The sequence below is a fragment of the Pinus tabuliformis genome, chromosome 3_2 (assembly GCF_031772625.1).
Source record: "Pinus tabuliformis cultivar Carrire ecotype Pingquan chromosome 3_2, CPIR1, whole genome shotgun sequence".
Classification (NCBI taxonomy): Eukaryota; Viridiplantae; Streptophyta; class Pinopsida; order Pinales; family Pinaceae; genus Pinus; species Pinus tabuliformis.
Window position 1 is genome coordinate 693148671 of NC_142302.1, and position 18955 is coordinate 693167625.

Here is an 18955-nt window from a genome sequence, read left to right on the forward strand (position 1 = left end):
ATCAGGAATGGATTTGATAAAGACATAAATGATCAAGCAGAGAAATATCAAAAAGAATGGGCAATGTTGTGCAAACAAGAAGAAATTTTTTGGAAACAAAAATCCAGGGTACTATGGCTGAAAGAAGGAGAATGTAATACCAAATTTTTTCACAAATCTACCATTGCGAAGAGAACCCACAACAAAATAGCTTCGATCAAGGATGAAAATGGCCAAATTCATCACTCCCACGAGGAGATAGATGCAGTTTTAGTGAAGCATTTTCGGGACATAGCGAAGGAAAACTTTTGAGACAGAGAACCTTTTATAAAGAACTTAACTAAAAACATTCCTAAACTGGTCTCCAGAGAGGACAATGGTAATCTCAACAGACCTGTAACTAAGAAAGAGATCAGTGAGGTCGTCAAGGAAATGCAAAATGGCAAGGCACCAGGGCCGAATGCATTTAACCTGGATTTCTTTAAAGCTTGCTGGAATACAGTCAAAAGGGATATAGTGGAGATGGTGGAAGACTCCAGGTGGAACAAAACCATTTTGAAAGCTCTCAATACCTCCTTTATTGCTCTCATTCTAAAATAGGATAATGCTCAAACTCCAGAGAGATATATGCCCATCGCCTTATGCAATGTTATTTACAAGATAATCTCCAAAGTTGTGGCTAACAGACTTAAACCCTTGCTACCCAGGCTCATCTCCGAGGAACAAACAGGGTATGTAGAAGGAAGACAAATTCTGGACAATATAATTCAAGCTCACGAGGTGGTTCACTCGTTAACATGCAACAAGAGAGTGGGTATGATCATGCAACTGGACATAGCCAAAGCTTATGACAAAGTAAATTGGATATACATAAGAAAGGTTCTCACAACGTTTGGTTTTGATCATAATTGGATCAGATGGGTCATGGCCCTGGTGACCTCTTCTAGCTTTTCAATTTTGGTGAATGGCTCTCCTTCTGAACTTTTTATCCCTTCTAGGGGTCTTAGACAGGGAGATCCACTATCCCCTTTTCTCTTCATCCTCATGATGGAAGGAATGGGCCGTTCTATCAAACATGCAAGAGAAACAGGAAGAATTCAAGGACTCCAACTTTCAGAGAATGGGCAAGTTCTGACACATCAATAGTTTGTAGATGATACCATGTTATAGGGAATTCCCATAGTTAAAGAGGCACATGCTTATAAACAAATTTTGAAGGATTTCGCGAAAGCTACAGGTATGGAAGTTAACCTTACCAAATCAAAAGTCTTTTTCTTTAACACACATATCGCCATCCAGAGAAATATCTCCAGAATTTTAGGCTTTCAAAGAGATTCCCTCCCTTCCAAGTATTTGGGGGTACCTCTTATAGCTAAACCCTGACACAAAAGCATTTGGGATCCTCTAGCAACCAAAATGCAGGACAAGGTCAGGAATTGGACAAACAAATCTCTAAATTTAGCTGGTAGACTAGTGCTTACTAAAGCAGTTCTCCAAGCTATCCCAGTCTTTATGCTATCAGTCCTCCCAACTCCAATAGGAGTCTTACAACATTTTTAGAATATTCAACGAGACTTTCTGTGGGGCAAAGAGGAAACAAGGAAAAAATGGGCTTTGGACTCTTGGGAAAAGATCTGCAAACCCAAAGGCCAAGGGGGCCTAGGTTTGGATAATCTAGAGATTCTCAACAGAGCTCTTGGAGCAAAACTTTGGTGGAGGTGGGTTAAGGATCCTCAAGCTCAATGGGCAAGCATCTGGAAGGAAAAATATGCCAATTCCTGGCTGGCTTCTGACATAATCCATATGACAGGAATAGTGAAAGGCTCACCCATATGGAACAAGGCTTGGGAGAATAGAGAAGCAGTTCAAAAGAATAGTTTCTAGGAAATCAGAGAGGGAGATCAAGCACTTTTCTGGGAGGACAAGTGGTAACAAGAACCTAATCTTCTAAGGGAAGAACTTTTAGGCCTCAAGAAAGAGACTGACAATCTAGGTTTGGTTAAGGTAAAAGACTTTTGGGAGAATCCACATAATGTAGGAAAGTGGAGAATTTGGAAAAAAAATAGAGAGTAGAGAGGACAATATCCTCAATAGTAAAGCTGAGTCCCTGAAGAGAATTATGGATCAATGAATAATTCTAGTGACGACAGGGCAGGATCAACTGAGGTGGGGTAACAACAAAGAGGGCAACTTCAATATCAAGGAAGCTAAAGGCCTTCTCCTTGATCTGGAACCACAAGCTCCAAACAAAACTTGGAAAAAGCTTTGGAATCAAAAAGGTTGGATGAAAATCAAACTCTTCATGTAGTTAGTTAACCACCAGAAAATTTTAACCTGGGACAACCTCAAAAAAGGGGGCATGCTAGGACCCTCCAGATGCCAGCTCTGCGAGACCCAAGAGGAGACCAGCAAGCATCTTCTCAACAACTGCATTTTCACTGACAGGATTTGGGATTTCCTTACAAATATCTTCAAACAGTCTGACAGAGAAAATGAAAGTATTTGTAACACCCTCAACAACTGGATAAATAAGGTTTCTAATAATGAAGTTCTCAATTTTTCCTGGGAGCTCTTGCCGGGTTTCATTATATGGAATGTGTGGAAAGAAAGGAACAAAACAATATTCAAAGAGGTAAAAACTGACTCTCTCAGCCTGGTGAAGATGATTGCAAAACAACTTAAGGAAACAGTTGGTACCACCGTTAGGAATCTCCCCAAAAATCCTCCCTCAATGGGAGCATTAAGAATCCTTCAGCTACTAGACTTGCAGCGGCTTATTCCTCAAGGCCTAGGCAGGAAAGCAAGCATGAGTGAGGAGATAGAGGAATTCTGGCACACTTCCCCGGAAGGATTTTTAAAATACAACATAGATGGAGCTTCCAAAGGCAACCCGGGGGAGGAAGGCTTTGGGGGAGTTCTAAGGGATGAAACAGGTAGAATAATTACCCTCTTACATGGATACCTTGGAAAAGCTATCAACAACATGGCAGAACTAATGGCTTTAGAACAATGTTTAGAATTTGTGATATAGAACAATTGCAAAAATGTCATAATAGAGGCGGATTTAGAGTTAGTCATCAACGTAGCTAAGAGAATTAGTAATGGAACAGGGCTGGAAAAGGTTACAAAACATTGGAGGTTAACTCGGGTTCTTCAAAGAATTGAAGTTCATCTATAGGTGCTTCGTACCTTCAGATTTATACATGTGAAAAGAAGGGAAAATTAGTTGGAAGACATTCTTGCCAACCAAGGTGTTGGATACAAGAATAGTACAATCTTATGGAGGTGGAACAAAATGGCACAAAGCAACCTGAAAAATCTCTGTCAAAACCAGGCGGAGGAAGATATAGAGGGGTATAGAAGCAAAATGAAAAAATCTGATGTGTAACAGACGGAGATAAGAGGGTTGCCCAAAATTGGACAAAAGGTTCAGTAGGGAAGATATGCCAAGATTAGCGATTATGTTGAAAATAATCAGCTTTCCTCTCCATGTTGGACGTCAGAGACGCCCTGTTCGAAGGAAGCATCATCTCATTCTTCATCATCTCCTCAAGGGTCTGCCTGTCGACTAGATCAGAGGCATCCCTCGATGGCTCTTAGGCGGGTGTCTCCTTTGTATTTTGGTTCTGGATGATTGGGCACATTGCCTGACGCTCTTAGTGGTTGCGCAACCTGAAGTTCTCTGTCCAGAAGCTGCTTACCGGAGTAAAAATGGTTTTCGGGTGATCGCAAGACCCAAAGGCGGATTCCGGTTTTCCAGATTTGGTAGCGATCACAATCACAGTTTGACATGTGGCGGTGGGGTTAGTGGGAATACCACCCTCCCCACGCACTATAGTTCGAGCTTGTTGGGGATTGCGATATGATTCAAGTCTATCTGATCAAATGAGGTGAAGCGACGGCGGGGATGGATCGTGTAGTTTGGTGTACGGGCATGTTAAATGTCGTGCCTCTTTCATTTGCAAAGTTGATCGCTGCCATCGGATCGGGTTAGCTGTATCAATGGTGCAGAGTTTTTAGGCAGGCTGTCAGTAGGCTGTGTTTCTTCATGCATTTTGTGTGCGTCCGCTACCTTGTACGGTGGCTGGTTTACTCGAGGAAGGTGAGTTTAAAGCAGCTGTCAGGTTTTTGGGAGGAGCAGTCAGTCTTTATTTCACTGGTCGGGCTGCTTTTTGTTCTTTGAGGAAAGCACCTTTCCTTTACCTCCTCAGTTACTCCGAGAGTGTGTTAAGTGGAGCCGTTTTCTTTTCTGTTTGGTACTTTGGTACTTGGTTTTTCTTTTGGTCTGTTGGATGCCTCCTTGTTTCTCTTTTGAGAATTTTGAGGTTGAGACGATGATCTTGGGGCTATTTCCTCTCGCCCTTTTCATAGGTTTTGTAGGTTTTCTCCTTGGTTCTCATTTCACCAAGGATGGTTGTATTCTATGTATTTTAAACTACTGATTAATGAAATAGAAGGACCGACTCTTGCATTAGCAAAAAAAAATATTATATATATATATATATATATATATATATATATATATATATATATATATATATATATATATATATATATAGATACTACCAGATAACTCTATTGTACATACATAGATATAAAGAGAGAAAAGCCTTTCTTCTCATTCCCTTTTAATAGGAAAAATAAATGTGTCTGATGAACAAAACTCTTTAAACTTAAATTTCAAACCTAAAATTCCAAAATTAGCCATTTCCATTCTCATTTCAAAATTAAAAACTATATATATAATTAGACTTTATATATATATATATATATATATATATATATATATATATATATATATACATATATATAAACAAACAGAATAGAAGTTAACTCTCCTATACATACATAGATATAAACAGAGAAAATCCTTTCTTTTCATTCCCTTTTACCAAGAAAAATTAAATGTGTCTAATGAAAAAAAAACCTTTAAACTTAAATTTCGAACCTAAAATTCCAAAATTGGCCATTTTCGTTCTCATTTCAAAATATATATATATCTATAATTATACTTTTTCTTCTCACCCCAACATCCATCAGGGTATGTGTATTGAGAGGAATCCATCATATTTTTATTCAACTCATGTCTACATGCTTAGACTTTTTCTTCTCACCTCAACATCCATAAGAATATGTGTATTGAGATAAGTCCATCAAATTTTTATCCACTATATTTTTATTCAGCGCATGTCTAGATGACAGTTCAATCTCTTCTTTTTTGTGGTTGTCATTTAAATCCTAAAGCAATGCACAACTATGGTAATTTATTATTGTTCTTTGAATTGATATATATGATTTTCATAATATTATATTAATGCAATGTAATATTAGGTATAAAATTGTTATACAATATATTTCAATAAAATAATTTACAAACAAATGTAATATAAATGTTAATTGAGTTTAGCTTTAGTGGTTGGGTTGAATTGTTGTGGTCTTCCCACCCAAAGTCAAGTTTTGTAATTTCATATGTAGATTAGGTTTTGTATTTTGACACGTTGTACCTGTGGAATGGAATAACTATGTTGAGCTCTTAAATGAGATTATACTGTGGGTTGACCAAGTGCCAATAGCCTCTTTCTTTCTCCAAGTTGTAACACCCCCTCCTAGTTCTACCCAAAGTAACCATGCCAACCGCGGTAAACACGAGGAGATATGCTACTACAATTAGATTCAACCTCCTATGTCACCTTAAGGAAGTGGAATCGATGGAACATCACATACAATCATCCAACATCGTCAACATACCCCTCAGGAGGCAAGTCATTCACTCAGACATCCTGTCCCTAGGTCCCACTACTATTTTCCAAATCTCACACCTTAGTCGCTCTCATGCTATGGGCAAGGGAGCCACCAGCAACCTAATGTCTCTCTCATAGGCCTACTTTCCAACGATTATGGTCCAGAATTTCCAGTTATGTGCCAATGACCCATGGATTTGAGCCACTTTTCTAGCCCATAATCTTGTCCCTGTGTCCCACTGCTATTTTTCAGATCTTAGGTCTCATTCGCTTTCATGCTATGGGCAAGGGATCCACCAGAAACCTAATGTCTCTCTCATAGGCCTATCTACTAGTGATTGTGGTCTAGAATTGATAGTTATGTGCCAACGCCCCATGGATTTGAGCCACATTTCTAGCCCATAATCCTATCCTCTACCAAGAACTTGTTTTAACTTTCACAAATCATTAAAAACATGAAAACCATGATGATAAATCAAAAGGAACCCTCAAGACTAGGCCTGGTCATCCCCAACCAAGACTGAAATTCTGTCAAACACTTGGCATCAATGCAACCTATAGGTCTAGGATATGAGACAAAACATAAATGACTCGAAAAACTTCTGAAATATAACCAGAAGGATGACCTCCTTCTCCATTGAACTACTACATCATAAATTAGGTCTTGCATTCATCCATTTAACAGTTACAAGTATATATATGAAATAACCATGACATGAACCAGCCAATCAACCATGCTTATAACCAGCATAAAACCGTATAAATATCAGAGATATGACATCCATTAAATCCACATCTAAATGAGTGAAAAATTAAGAGAACTTAGATTTTATTAATCATAGGCAAATTTGACTGGGTTCAGGACTTCCACGTACCACTCGACCATAGACATGGCTGAACCAAATCTCCCTTTTAGTCAGTCACCCCTGTGCCATATTCCAAGAATTAATGTGGGATCTCATATAACAACCAATCCAAGAACAACCAAGGGAATCCATAGGCTAAACCACCTCCACCCTCTTCCAACCATGGTCACACCAAAACCGGTGCTCTAATCATTACTGAATAGAACTTGGAATGCCACCCAGAATCCATCACTATCCTTGAGGAATTTTGCGTCTTCTTGTCTCTCAGGATTTACTGCAATCCAAACCCATATCACTAGGCCCTAAATCAAGACTTATCCCTTAGGATTTATTGTGTATCCTGCTAAAACTGAACAAGGGATTCCTAGGCCTTTGGGAACGAACCTTAAGACCATCTTCACCTAGATTCCAAAATCCATCCAGTAATTCCAAATTTCCAAACCAAAATAAACATCCCAACATACCATGGAATCCAGAAAAAGGATAGGCTAGGATGAAATCCATTGTCATAACCCGGCAAACCCATGCCACCGATAGAAGGAGAGCCATACACCAACATGCAAATCCATGCATGTCCAAAACTTCTAGGAAATCACACATGCAAAAGGCTACCTACAAGTATTCCTGCTAAAGCTTATTGGCTCTTGATTTCCTTTCCTTGATCCTTTCTTGCTTTTCCTTTCCTTTCCTTGCTTTCCCTTTCCTTGCCTCCAAACTATAGTGCTCCAAGAAAAATCCAAGTTACCAAGAGAGTGAGAGAGAGAGAGAGAGCTCCAAACTTTAACTAACAAAGCCCATGAACTAATCCTCAGAAGCCTTTTTATGCATGAGGCCTCTAATTTCCTAATTTTCCATTATCTTCCATCAATTTCCTCCTAACATGCAACCTGTGACCTTTCACCTTACTTTCCTCCTAATTTCCTTTATTTTTATAAATAAATGTGCCAAAATGCCTTTTTTCTTTTAATTCCTTTGCCTTATCCTTTCCCAATTTCCTTAGCCAAAACACACATTCAGTGATGCATACTAGGATATATTTTCCCAACATTCAGCTTGGAATAAGTGTCCCTTAACTGTGGTCTTATTTTTCCTTTATTAACTTTTATTACATGAACTTTTCACCAGGGTTGTTATAGAACCCTCCCCCTTGGGGAACATAGTCCTCATTGTTAAACCACACCACGACCTCAACAAGACCACTAAAAAGAAAACATACTACCTATGGAGCTTTATAACTTAGTTCGTTGTAGTATTTACAATGAGAAACCTACTCAAAATCAAAATATCATGACAACATGACAAGATAATCACCATACCATTTATTGGATCTTTATATCTTAGCTCATGGTGGTATTTACATCCACACACACACACACACACACACACACACAGATATATATATATATATATATATATATACATATACATATGAAAATATCAAAACATCAACAAAACATATGCCAGACATAAACCAACATCAAAACCAAAATTGCTTTGCCTCAACCGATAAACAATGAAGGATATAGGGCCCACATCTGATCCTCCATCTCCATGTTGCTTCTTCAGGCCCAATGTCCTTCCACTACACTTTAACTTGCTCTATGGCTCTATTCCTGAGCATGAGATGTTTCCACTGCAATATGCACTAAGGCTCTGGCTGAAACTATCCTTCTTGCTCCACTTGCAATATAGACCAGTCAATTACATGATCAACATCCTTTATAGACTTCTTAATCAAATAAATATGGAAAACATCATGGAATTTCACTTTTGGAGGAAATGCAAGATGATATGCCACTAGTCCAATCCTCTCAAATATCGTGAAAGGCCCACAATACCGTGGTGTAAACTTGCCACATGAACCAATCCTCCAAGAGATTTTTCTTGGGCTTGATGCACAAATACACATGCTCCCCAACCTAAAAAACTTTGAACACCCTGTGCTAATCTACATAACTCTTCTGTCTATCTTGTGCTTCTTTTAGATTCTTCTTTATAACCTACATTTCCTACTCCATGTCTACCAACATGTCTGGTCCAATAACTACCCTATTCACTGGATCACTCCAATTTATGGTAGTATTACAACTCCACCCATAAAATGCCTCGAAAGTAATCATCCTTAATGACTCCTGATAACCATTTTTTATGTGAACTCAACCAATGGTAGATATTCTTCCCATTTCCTCTACTGGTGCATCACGTATATCCTCAGTATATCTTCCAAGATCCTGCTGACCCTCTCTGTCTGACCATTTGTATGTGGACGATAAGTTGTACTAAAGGCCAACTTTGTATCCAAGCCTTCAAATAGCTCCTTCCAAAACTTGGAAGTGAACTTTGCATCCTTGTCTGACATAATATTCTCTGGAACACCATGTAGTCTCAGTATCTCTCTGATGAACACATGTGCTACCTCACTAGCTGAACATGTAATCATCACTGGAATGAAGTGAGCTACCTTGCTCAACTTGTTAGCCACGACCATAATAGAATCATGTTGCTTCGCTGTCCTCAGAACAACTCTGATGAAATCCATGGAAATTAACTCCCATTTCCATTTTAGAATTGCAATAGGTTGTAGTAAACCACCTGGATGCTTGCATTTTGCCTTTACCTGCTGACAATCTAAGCATCTAGCCATGAACTCTGCCACTTCCTTCTTCAGATTCAACGAATAGTAAAACTTCTTCACCACCGTCAATGTCTTCTAATATCCTAGATAACCTGAATACTGTTTCACATGAGAATCCCTCAAGGTAAGCTTCTTGAGCTCACTGTAACTCGGCACATAGATCTTGTCCCTAAATCTCACGAAACCATCTGTCGTGGGATGATAGTTTACATCCTGATCACCGGTACCTATAAGTGTACCTGTATCTACAACCACACTTGTGCCTCTACCTATACCTGCACCTGTACCTATACTCTATTGTAACATGTGCATGATTTCCATGTATTTGTCGTCCCGCTGACCTGCCTACAAAATCCTATCTTGTAACTCTTTCCCATAGGAGCTTATAGTTGCTATATGATTTACCTGTACCTTCCTACTAAGAGCATATGCAACCCTGTCATCCTTCCCTTTGATGTATCTGATCTTGAAATCAAAATTACAAAGGGTAGCCAACCATCTATATTTCCTGGCATTTAGATTCGATTGGTCAAACAAATATCTCAATCGACTGTGATCTCTCATCAATGTAAGCCTCCTTCCCAGAAGATATTATCTCCACATCTTCAATGCATGTATAGTCGTTGCTAGCTCAAGATCATGCATTGGATAGTTCTGCTCATGCTCATTCTGTTTCTGTGACTCATATCACACTACCTGTCCTTCTTAAATTTCAAAACAAACATGTTGCAGAGTATCTTAGTCCCTACTAATCAAGTTAGAAATTATACTTTTGGAAAAATTAACCTACATTAATGCTAAAGTAATAGTCGTAAATACACAAATCAAATCATATAGGCTTTCTTTAACAAGAACTAATAAATTGAGACAGGGGAGGAAGGAGTGGGAGGGGTTCTATTTCTCCTTGATGGAGAAATGGAGATGAAATTTGCTTGGGGAATAGGCATTGCATCAAATAACCAAGTCGAAGCTTTAGCTCGATGATAAGGACTAAATATTGTATTATCAAAGGGACTACATCAAATAAGCATGTTTGGTGACTCAATGATAACTATAAAAAAATGATACAAAGTTAAATATCACTTGGAAAATGATTTTCCACCAATTTTTCATTGAATAAGGATGCTTATGAATAAATTTGACAAAATTGACCTTTTCCATGTCAAGGGGGGCAATAATTAGTTAGTTGATGAACAAGCTAATAAGGTGCTAATCTTGATCAAGGGGTGTTAATTAAGGATCAAGATGATCCATAAACCTCCCATATTCCATGATTATCATCACACCAAGGATAAGGACAATCAATCCATTAAATAAATTGTAATTAAGGTTTTACATCCCATTATTGATCGTCATTAATCCAAAGTGCAACAAAACACTCGATGAGCGATACCATTGGAAGATGGATTCCTCTAATCAGACAACTAGATGGGAACAGAAGTTCAGAGACGCCATGATAAATGAAAAGTGGACTGTCACTGGATTTTCATTTAATCCTCACATAAGAGATGGGCCCATTAGTACGGCATCAAAGTTGAAGCAGTTAAATTGGTTCGTGTTTACGCACAACATGGTGGTTGTAGGGATGGAATTTTGAGTGAAGTCTGAGCAAGGATGGGACACATGCATTCAATGTGAAAATATCACCCCTAGAATGGATTCAGACCATGGTAAATATTTAAAAGGACATCAACAAATGTTATAAATGTTGATGATCTGAATCAAGGCTGAATAGTTTGTAAGATGGCTTCCTCAACCAAGAAAGGTAATAATGATATCTTCGATGAAAAGTTGGAAAAATTAAGGGGAGAATTTTATATCTCATAGCTAAGGCTGGGGACCAAATTGTGGTAGAGGCTCGCTCTCAATTCACTCTAGTTTCTGGTCATCTTGGAGAACTCTAGGAGGTGGTAGATCATCTTTATCAGTTCATTGATCATCTGGTGACAAAAAATGGAGAATATGGATTTCAAAGTGGATAATGTTGAGGTGACTGTAGAAACAACCATGGTTGCATTCTCAAAGAAGTATTTGGTATTATGGATCCTCAACCCGATGACCAGAATGCTTAGCAGGTGGAAATGGATCATGGAGTGGCAATGGATCCCCCTCTCTAGATGATAGTTGATCATGTCGTGCAAGAAGGAACCCCTCCAAATGAGGATGAAGGCAACAGGTTTCACTTCTCTCAATTTTATGTTTTGTAATTTTTTATAATATAATGGAGTCTTTTGGAGACTCTACAAATTAAATGTTGTTAGATCTCTAGTTAAGAAAAGACGAAATATATGCAAGATGCAATTTCATCATTCTTGGAATGTCTTTGAAGAAGACCAATACTTGAATGTAAAGGTGTTGACTTGTTTCTAGTTAGACTAATATAATGCTACATGTTTCTTAAAAAAAAAAAAACTAATAAATTGAGATGCAAAGTGGATAAATTAATTGGACAAGGACTTGCATAAATTTTAGTGGGTAGTAACCAATAGTAAAGTAACCAAGATAACCAATATTGTAGTAACCAAATTGTAGGGTATCCAAAGTGAAATGTTTCCTCTAAGTGGTGCAATGTTTCAACCAAAAATTTCTAAATCATTTCTAAGACATGCAACATCCCCTAAAAAAGGTTCCAAGTCCTCTCTACAAGGGTGTTATGTCCTCAAGAATCCCAACATCCTACAAAAGAGGTGCAAGTTCATATGAATGAAATGGAAAGGCACACATCAAGCATATGTGTGGCCTCTCCAACATCCTCCAAAAGATGAAGGTTCAATCCATGTCAAGGTCATGCAAAGTGCATCATCCCAATAGGTTCTTAAGTGAGCCAATGTAGTTGAACACAAGTTCAATGCAACATAAATATTAAAATTGAGTCATGCCAAATGTAAATGCCACTAAGTATATCATATTAAGCATTGCCTTAAAACTTCACAATGACTCATAGAAATCATATAATTTTCCAAGATTATGTATAGTAAGGTCATCATTAGCCCATATTACATGTGCTTGTACCTAGTAATATAAGTACTTACCATGAAACCCAACAAGGAGTAAGTATACTAATAGATGGTATGGTTTGGGGGTAAAACTACCATTAGTTGTATTGTGTAGTCATGTGAGGCTATGTATGATACATCCACATGAGTTCCTTTGTTGGGGGTGCACTTATGCATTAGTTTCCCTTTCCTTGGCACCTTGTCTTTTCCATTTTCCTTTCTTATTTAACCTATTTTGGATTTTTATTTTTATTTTGCTTCATTTAGTCCCTTTTAAGTATGCATTCACTGCATAGTATTTGGGGTGATGTCCCCAAAACAAGAGTGCATTTCTCTTGCTTTAATTTCCTCGAATCTTTTATCTTTTCTTTCTTTCTTTATGATGTTTTTTAATGTGTTTCTTTGCATTGTGATTTTATTTCTTTTTTATTCATTTTAGAGACATCAACCTCAAATATTGCATATTATTTTTTTCATGATATTATGATGCATGAACATATATGTGTGACATATGACAACCAAGCCATGTGTGGGGAATTGGAAGGAATCATCGACAACCTATGGAGAACCATGGAGGTTATGTATGGAACTATTTTTTTTGTTTAGGATGATAGGACAATTTTTTTTTAGCTATCCATAGATGTGAAGGAGTAACATGACCAACATTCCTAGAACTATGCCTTTATGACTACATTTGGGGGAACCCTTCACACTCCATGAGAATGTTTTCATTCTATAATGCAAAGTGAAATTCATACTCAAGATTTAATTATTGTGCCATCCTCCTAGTCGATAACATCGAAAGGACATTATTCTTTATTGATATCAAGAGGGAAATATTTCTCTATGTTTCTACACTTTTGTGAAGGACACTTGGTTTCCTATGTTTTCAGTTGGTTATTGACATTCAAAAAAGGTGGAAATCACTGTGTGTATATAAGACTTCCCCATCGAGGATGTGAAACTTTCTTGTGCACCCTGACACACTCTAGGTACTAAAAATATAAATAGGAAAACACCCTTATAGACTCTAGGTACTAGAAATGGAGGATTTATTTCTTCATGTTTAGTATATATTATATTTGTCCACTTGTTTACTCATAATGGATAATTGTTGTATATGAATTCCCCTTCAACTCCCACTTCTGCTCCCTTTTCCAATTTCCCTACATCACCAACTTCTCCTATTGCATTGACATTGCTAGTGCCAGACTAGAGCCTTAAATTGCATTGATCATACTTTCATATTTACTGTCCAGTTGGTCTAGTTATTTGAAACTTCACTATTCTGATCCCCTCTGCCTTCCTTCGTACATGCAATAAATTCTTTTATTTTCTAGGAGAGGTCAATTGTTTTGGTGCATTTGGTCTTTTTGTTTCTTTAAAGTCCCATATTAGGAGTCCAAAATTTTATTTCCTCATCAATTCTCCCACATGGTGTGTATGAGTGCACATATTTTATATAGAAAGAATATTCCATGTGTGGAATCATGTATATATATATATATATATCATCTTTCATAAATGCACTTGCATTTCTGCATATTTATGATTTCTTTATATGCATACTTCTAAATCTATGTGCATTATAGAATTTGCGCATATACAGAAGTTGCACATTTACATGAGTCATCTGCTATATATGCATGCTTCCATTTATACATGCATATACAGAATTCATCTTCCGTATATGCATGCTTCCATATATATGTGCTTATACAAAAGCCATCTTCCATATATGCACATATATATGGAAGCGATGGCTTATGTATATGTACATATATATGGAAGTGTGTATATATAGAAGATGCATTTCGTATATATGTGCATATGTTGAAGTTGTACATATATGAAAGATGAGTTCCTAATGCCAGCTGACTAACATCCCTTGATAAATCCCATGTGGACCTATGAGCTAAGGCCACATTTGCATCAGAAGCGCTATTATAAGCATAATTCACATAAAAACCTGAAGCATACAAAACTCAGAATACAAGGGAAACCCCGCTCCAATCACATAAATCAGACTTCAAAATACATAGATCCACATTCATAAATTTCATGGGTCCGCTCAAACTATTAAACCATGTGCACTTCCCCACACAATCATCATCTGATCGATCCCGCAACGAATGATCAAGATCACCAGATCTCAAATATATTTAACCCGGCTGTATAAAACCCCATCGGGTTTGGTTTTGGAATTAACCTTCACGCATGTTCACACTCGATATCCATCCGATCTCAGATTCAATGAACGATCCGATCACCTTCGGACTTCAACTCAATTAGAATATGGCTCATAACCTCATCAGGTCCATTTTCTGGAAATTGCTTACGAATTTTGAGGCCACCCGATAATCCGCTTACCACCTTTGGGAGACTACTCTTCTGGTTAATTTGTACCCATCTTCACTCCCCGATGACTGTAGATCTCCTTTGATCAATGGTCACAAAACTCTCGCAATTGTTGGCTTGTGAAGTGTTAAACAATATAACATGCAATTTACACTTAAATTTGAGCTGACCATCCTCTTTTTTCAACAATGTGAACTAATCATCACCATCCATTCACCTCCACTGTTTCATTATCATCCTTTAGGAATTTGGGAAAAATCTGTGTTCTGCACTTCAGAAGATATTCTAAATCTTCCTCTGTTTCGCTATAAAACTTAATTTCACCTGCTTTCGACCGATCCTTGCATCCATTCACATGGAAATCCTGATTTCTGCATGTCTATACACATGATTTATTAAATAGTTAAATACGGATACCTTAAAGGAAATCCCATCAGACATTCATGTTCCTTTCAACACAGAATTCCACAATGTTTCTCAAGTTCACAGTAAATACACCATAAGGCTATGGTGACACATGCAGATATAGATTTACACACATAATATACACAATCCACACTATTTAGAATTATAATATTTATAGGAGAAACAATCACACTCGACTATTTCAGTTCTCCCTTCGCTCATCCATCCTATTTTCCCATTTTAATCTAGCCTAGCTAGCCTCTGAATTATACAAAAGACTATATTTATACAAAAGTGGATTCATGGACCAATTTTGGTTTAGATCCAGAAATATCTTGCTCTCTTCTAAAGAATCTCTTCAACTCCACTCTTTTCTAAAACAAATGCTAAATTAAGCTTTCAAATCCCTCATATCCTATTCACACCAAAATAAATCTAACTACTTGGCCTGATCTCCACACAGGGAGGATCAATCAACCACTATGCCCTTTTCTCATATTTGACAATAAATAAACACTCTCACACATTTAAATAAATAAAATTAACTAATCTCTTTTCTTCCAACCCCTTGTTAGTCACAACATGTGACCATTCCATCACATTGCTGACTAGGTCTAAATGCTTCTGCATCAGTTCCATATATATATGCATATATAAAAGTTGTAGATATGCAGAAGCCATATTCTATATATGCACACTTCTATATGTGTGTGTGTGCATATACATAATATGCAGATATATGGAAGTCATCTTGTGTATATGCGTAACTTATGTATATGCACATAGATATGGAAGTGTACATATACAAAATCTGACTTCCATATCTATATAGAAACCATATTCCATGTGTGGGCTTCTTTATATGCATATAGATATGCATGTACATATATAGAAGTCAACTTTCATAAATGTACTTGCATTTCTGCATATGTGTGATTTACGTAGATATATAGTATATACATGCATTTACAGAAGTTGCGCATATACAGAAGCCATTTCCTATATATACATAACTTTTGTATATTCAAATATATATGAAAATGATGGATTCTTTATATGCACATATATGTAGAAGTGAGCATACACAAAATATGCACATATACAAATGTCATCGTCTATACATGCACAACTTTTGTATATGCACATAGATATGGAAGCATGCACAAAAGATGGCTTCCATATCTATATAGATATCATATTCGATGTATGGACCTCTGTATATATATAGAAGTCAACTTTCATAAATGCACTTGCATTTTTGCATGTGTGTGATTTCCGTATATACACATTTCCATATCTATGTGCATATACAAAAGCCGTGCATACACATAAGTCATCTTTCATATATGTATGTCTCCATATCTATGTGCATATACAAAAGTTACGCATATATGGAAGTCATCTTCCATATACGCACACTTCCATATATATATGTGCATATACAAAATTTTCACATATACATAAACCATTTTCTATATATGTACAACTTATGTATATACGCATATATGGAAGCGATGACTTCTTTATATGCGTAATTTCTATACATGCACATAGATATGGAAGTGTGCATATATGGAATATGGATTTCGTCTATATGTGCATATACGGAAGTTGCACATATATGGATGATGAGTTCCATATATATGTGCATATACAGAAGTTACACATATACGGAAGTGATCTCCCATATATGCACACTTCCATATGTATGTACATATACAAAATATGCACATATACGAAAGATGCTTTTGTTGTCTGTATATGTGCATATTTTTATATGTACATATATATAGAAGTGTGCATATATGGAAGATCACTTCCTTATATGTGAAACTTTTGTATATGCACATATATATGGAACTCATCTTTCGTATATGCACAGATTTTGTATTTGCACATATATGTGGAAGCTATATTTTGTATATGCATGCTTCCAAATGTGCATGTAGAAAATTTGCACATATACAGAAGTCATTTCTTCCATATACATGTGCATATACAAAATTTGTATATGTATATATATATATATATAGAATATGGCTTATGTATATGCATGACTTCAACTCCAAAGGAACATGAGGCAATTGAGTGTCTTGAGGCTTTGACCATGCCCTTGTTATAAAGGCTTTTTTTGGCCTATGACAAGAATGAGCAATTGGCAGCAAACTATCTTTTGGAGCATGTCGATGATTATGAGGATTGAGAGAAAAGACTTTTTTTTTTTTTCTGAAACTGTGTATTAATTTTTCATATTAGAAATTTTCTTTTTATCATTTGCACTGTCCCAAAGGAGCTGCATTGTTGTTTTGATAACTTTTTTATAATTTACACTCAAAAATTGATTACCATGAAGCGCTCTCAAAGGAAGTTATCATCTTTGAAGGGAAGTGCACTCGAAAACTTCCTTTCAATTGATGAGTGAAATGGAGGGGAGACTCTGTTTTTTCTGATGGCATAAGTCTCAGATAGAGGTAGTTGTCATATCGGGGGCCTTACAGAACATTCCAGGCAGGCCGCGGGAGTTCAGATACAAAGATCTGAAGAAGGCCACTAATAACTTCAGTGCGGAAACCAAGCTTAGTAGGGGCGGCTCCTTAACCGTTTACAAAGGGATTCTCCCAAAGGAAAAAAAATTGTGGTTTTAGATATAGAAGTGTGTAAAATTATTATTACTTAATTTATAATGGAGAACCAATTAATGAATATATTATCATAATTTAAATTAGTGGTTCTCAATGTTCTTCAGTGCAGAGAGAACAATATCACTAATTTCATTGTGTGAATCTGTTATTCACTGATGGATATTGTTGTGATTTGGGCTTAAAGATCATTAGTTACAAGTTTTGTTATGAGATTCATGTGTGTGGAAAGGTGAGTTGCATAATTTACTATTGGATATAGTCCAGTATCGATATTATCCTTTGGGAGATCAAGAAGTGTCAATTATACAAAGTTCATCAAAGATGGTGTTATCCTCTGAATGACTCTAGGTGAGTTAGTCATGCCAGAGCCTCTAAGAAGTTTTGTTTGTTTTTAATTTTATGGATTATCAATGTTATGAATTATTGAAAACAGGTGCTTAATCCTTAACATTTACTGAGCTAAATGAAAGGGCCAATATTTTTCTAGCTATAGTTAATTGATTTAAAATGTGTGAATAACAGAATATTGATGAATATAACTTGATAAATATTCGGACATAATATTTGATTGGTTATAGGAAAATAATATAGGAAAAAAACATTTTCTGTATAACAAAATATATTTAAACAAATGAGGATTTGTGTGACAATTAATTGATATAGAGGAGTCTATAATAATAGATAGTCTTATAAACTAGTCCCTAGTTATTGATGATAACTTCATAGGTGATTTAAGGTTGACTGATACTTAGTATGATCTTATCCAGATCTCTTCATAAAGACATAAATATATGAAGCAAGATATAATGAAATAATCACATATGAAAAATTTACAAGGAGACAAAACTATAGAAGGCAAGTTCAAAATCTTTTCATTAACTTGGCAAATCTCATGCTCAATTACAATTATGTCCTCAAATATCATCGAAGCGTTCAACCCTTAACAACTCGAAGGAGGAGTTATTTATACAAAATTTCTTCTAGATATTTTCAAAACAAAAATACAAAAATAGTACAAAACTATAGGAATTCCAAAACTAATAAATGCAGGCACTATTTTGTAGGAATCTATTGATGATGTGGTCCACAAAAAGTGCTTCCGAACTATCCTTCAGTTGTTGATGAATGTTATTCAATAACTCCACACAAGTGTTCCCATCGTTCTTCACTTGGTATAGCAAGGTTTACCAATTTCCTGTAAACTTCATCAACCTTGGTGTACTTCTCAAAAGTTGGCTTATTCACAAAAAGATGTTTAATCTCTTGCTTAATAATCAAGTAAAAATCTAAAGCTTCTAACGCTTGTTTCCCTCTAATATGACCCTTTATGCCT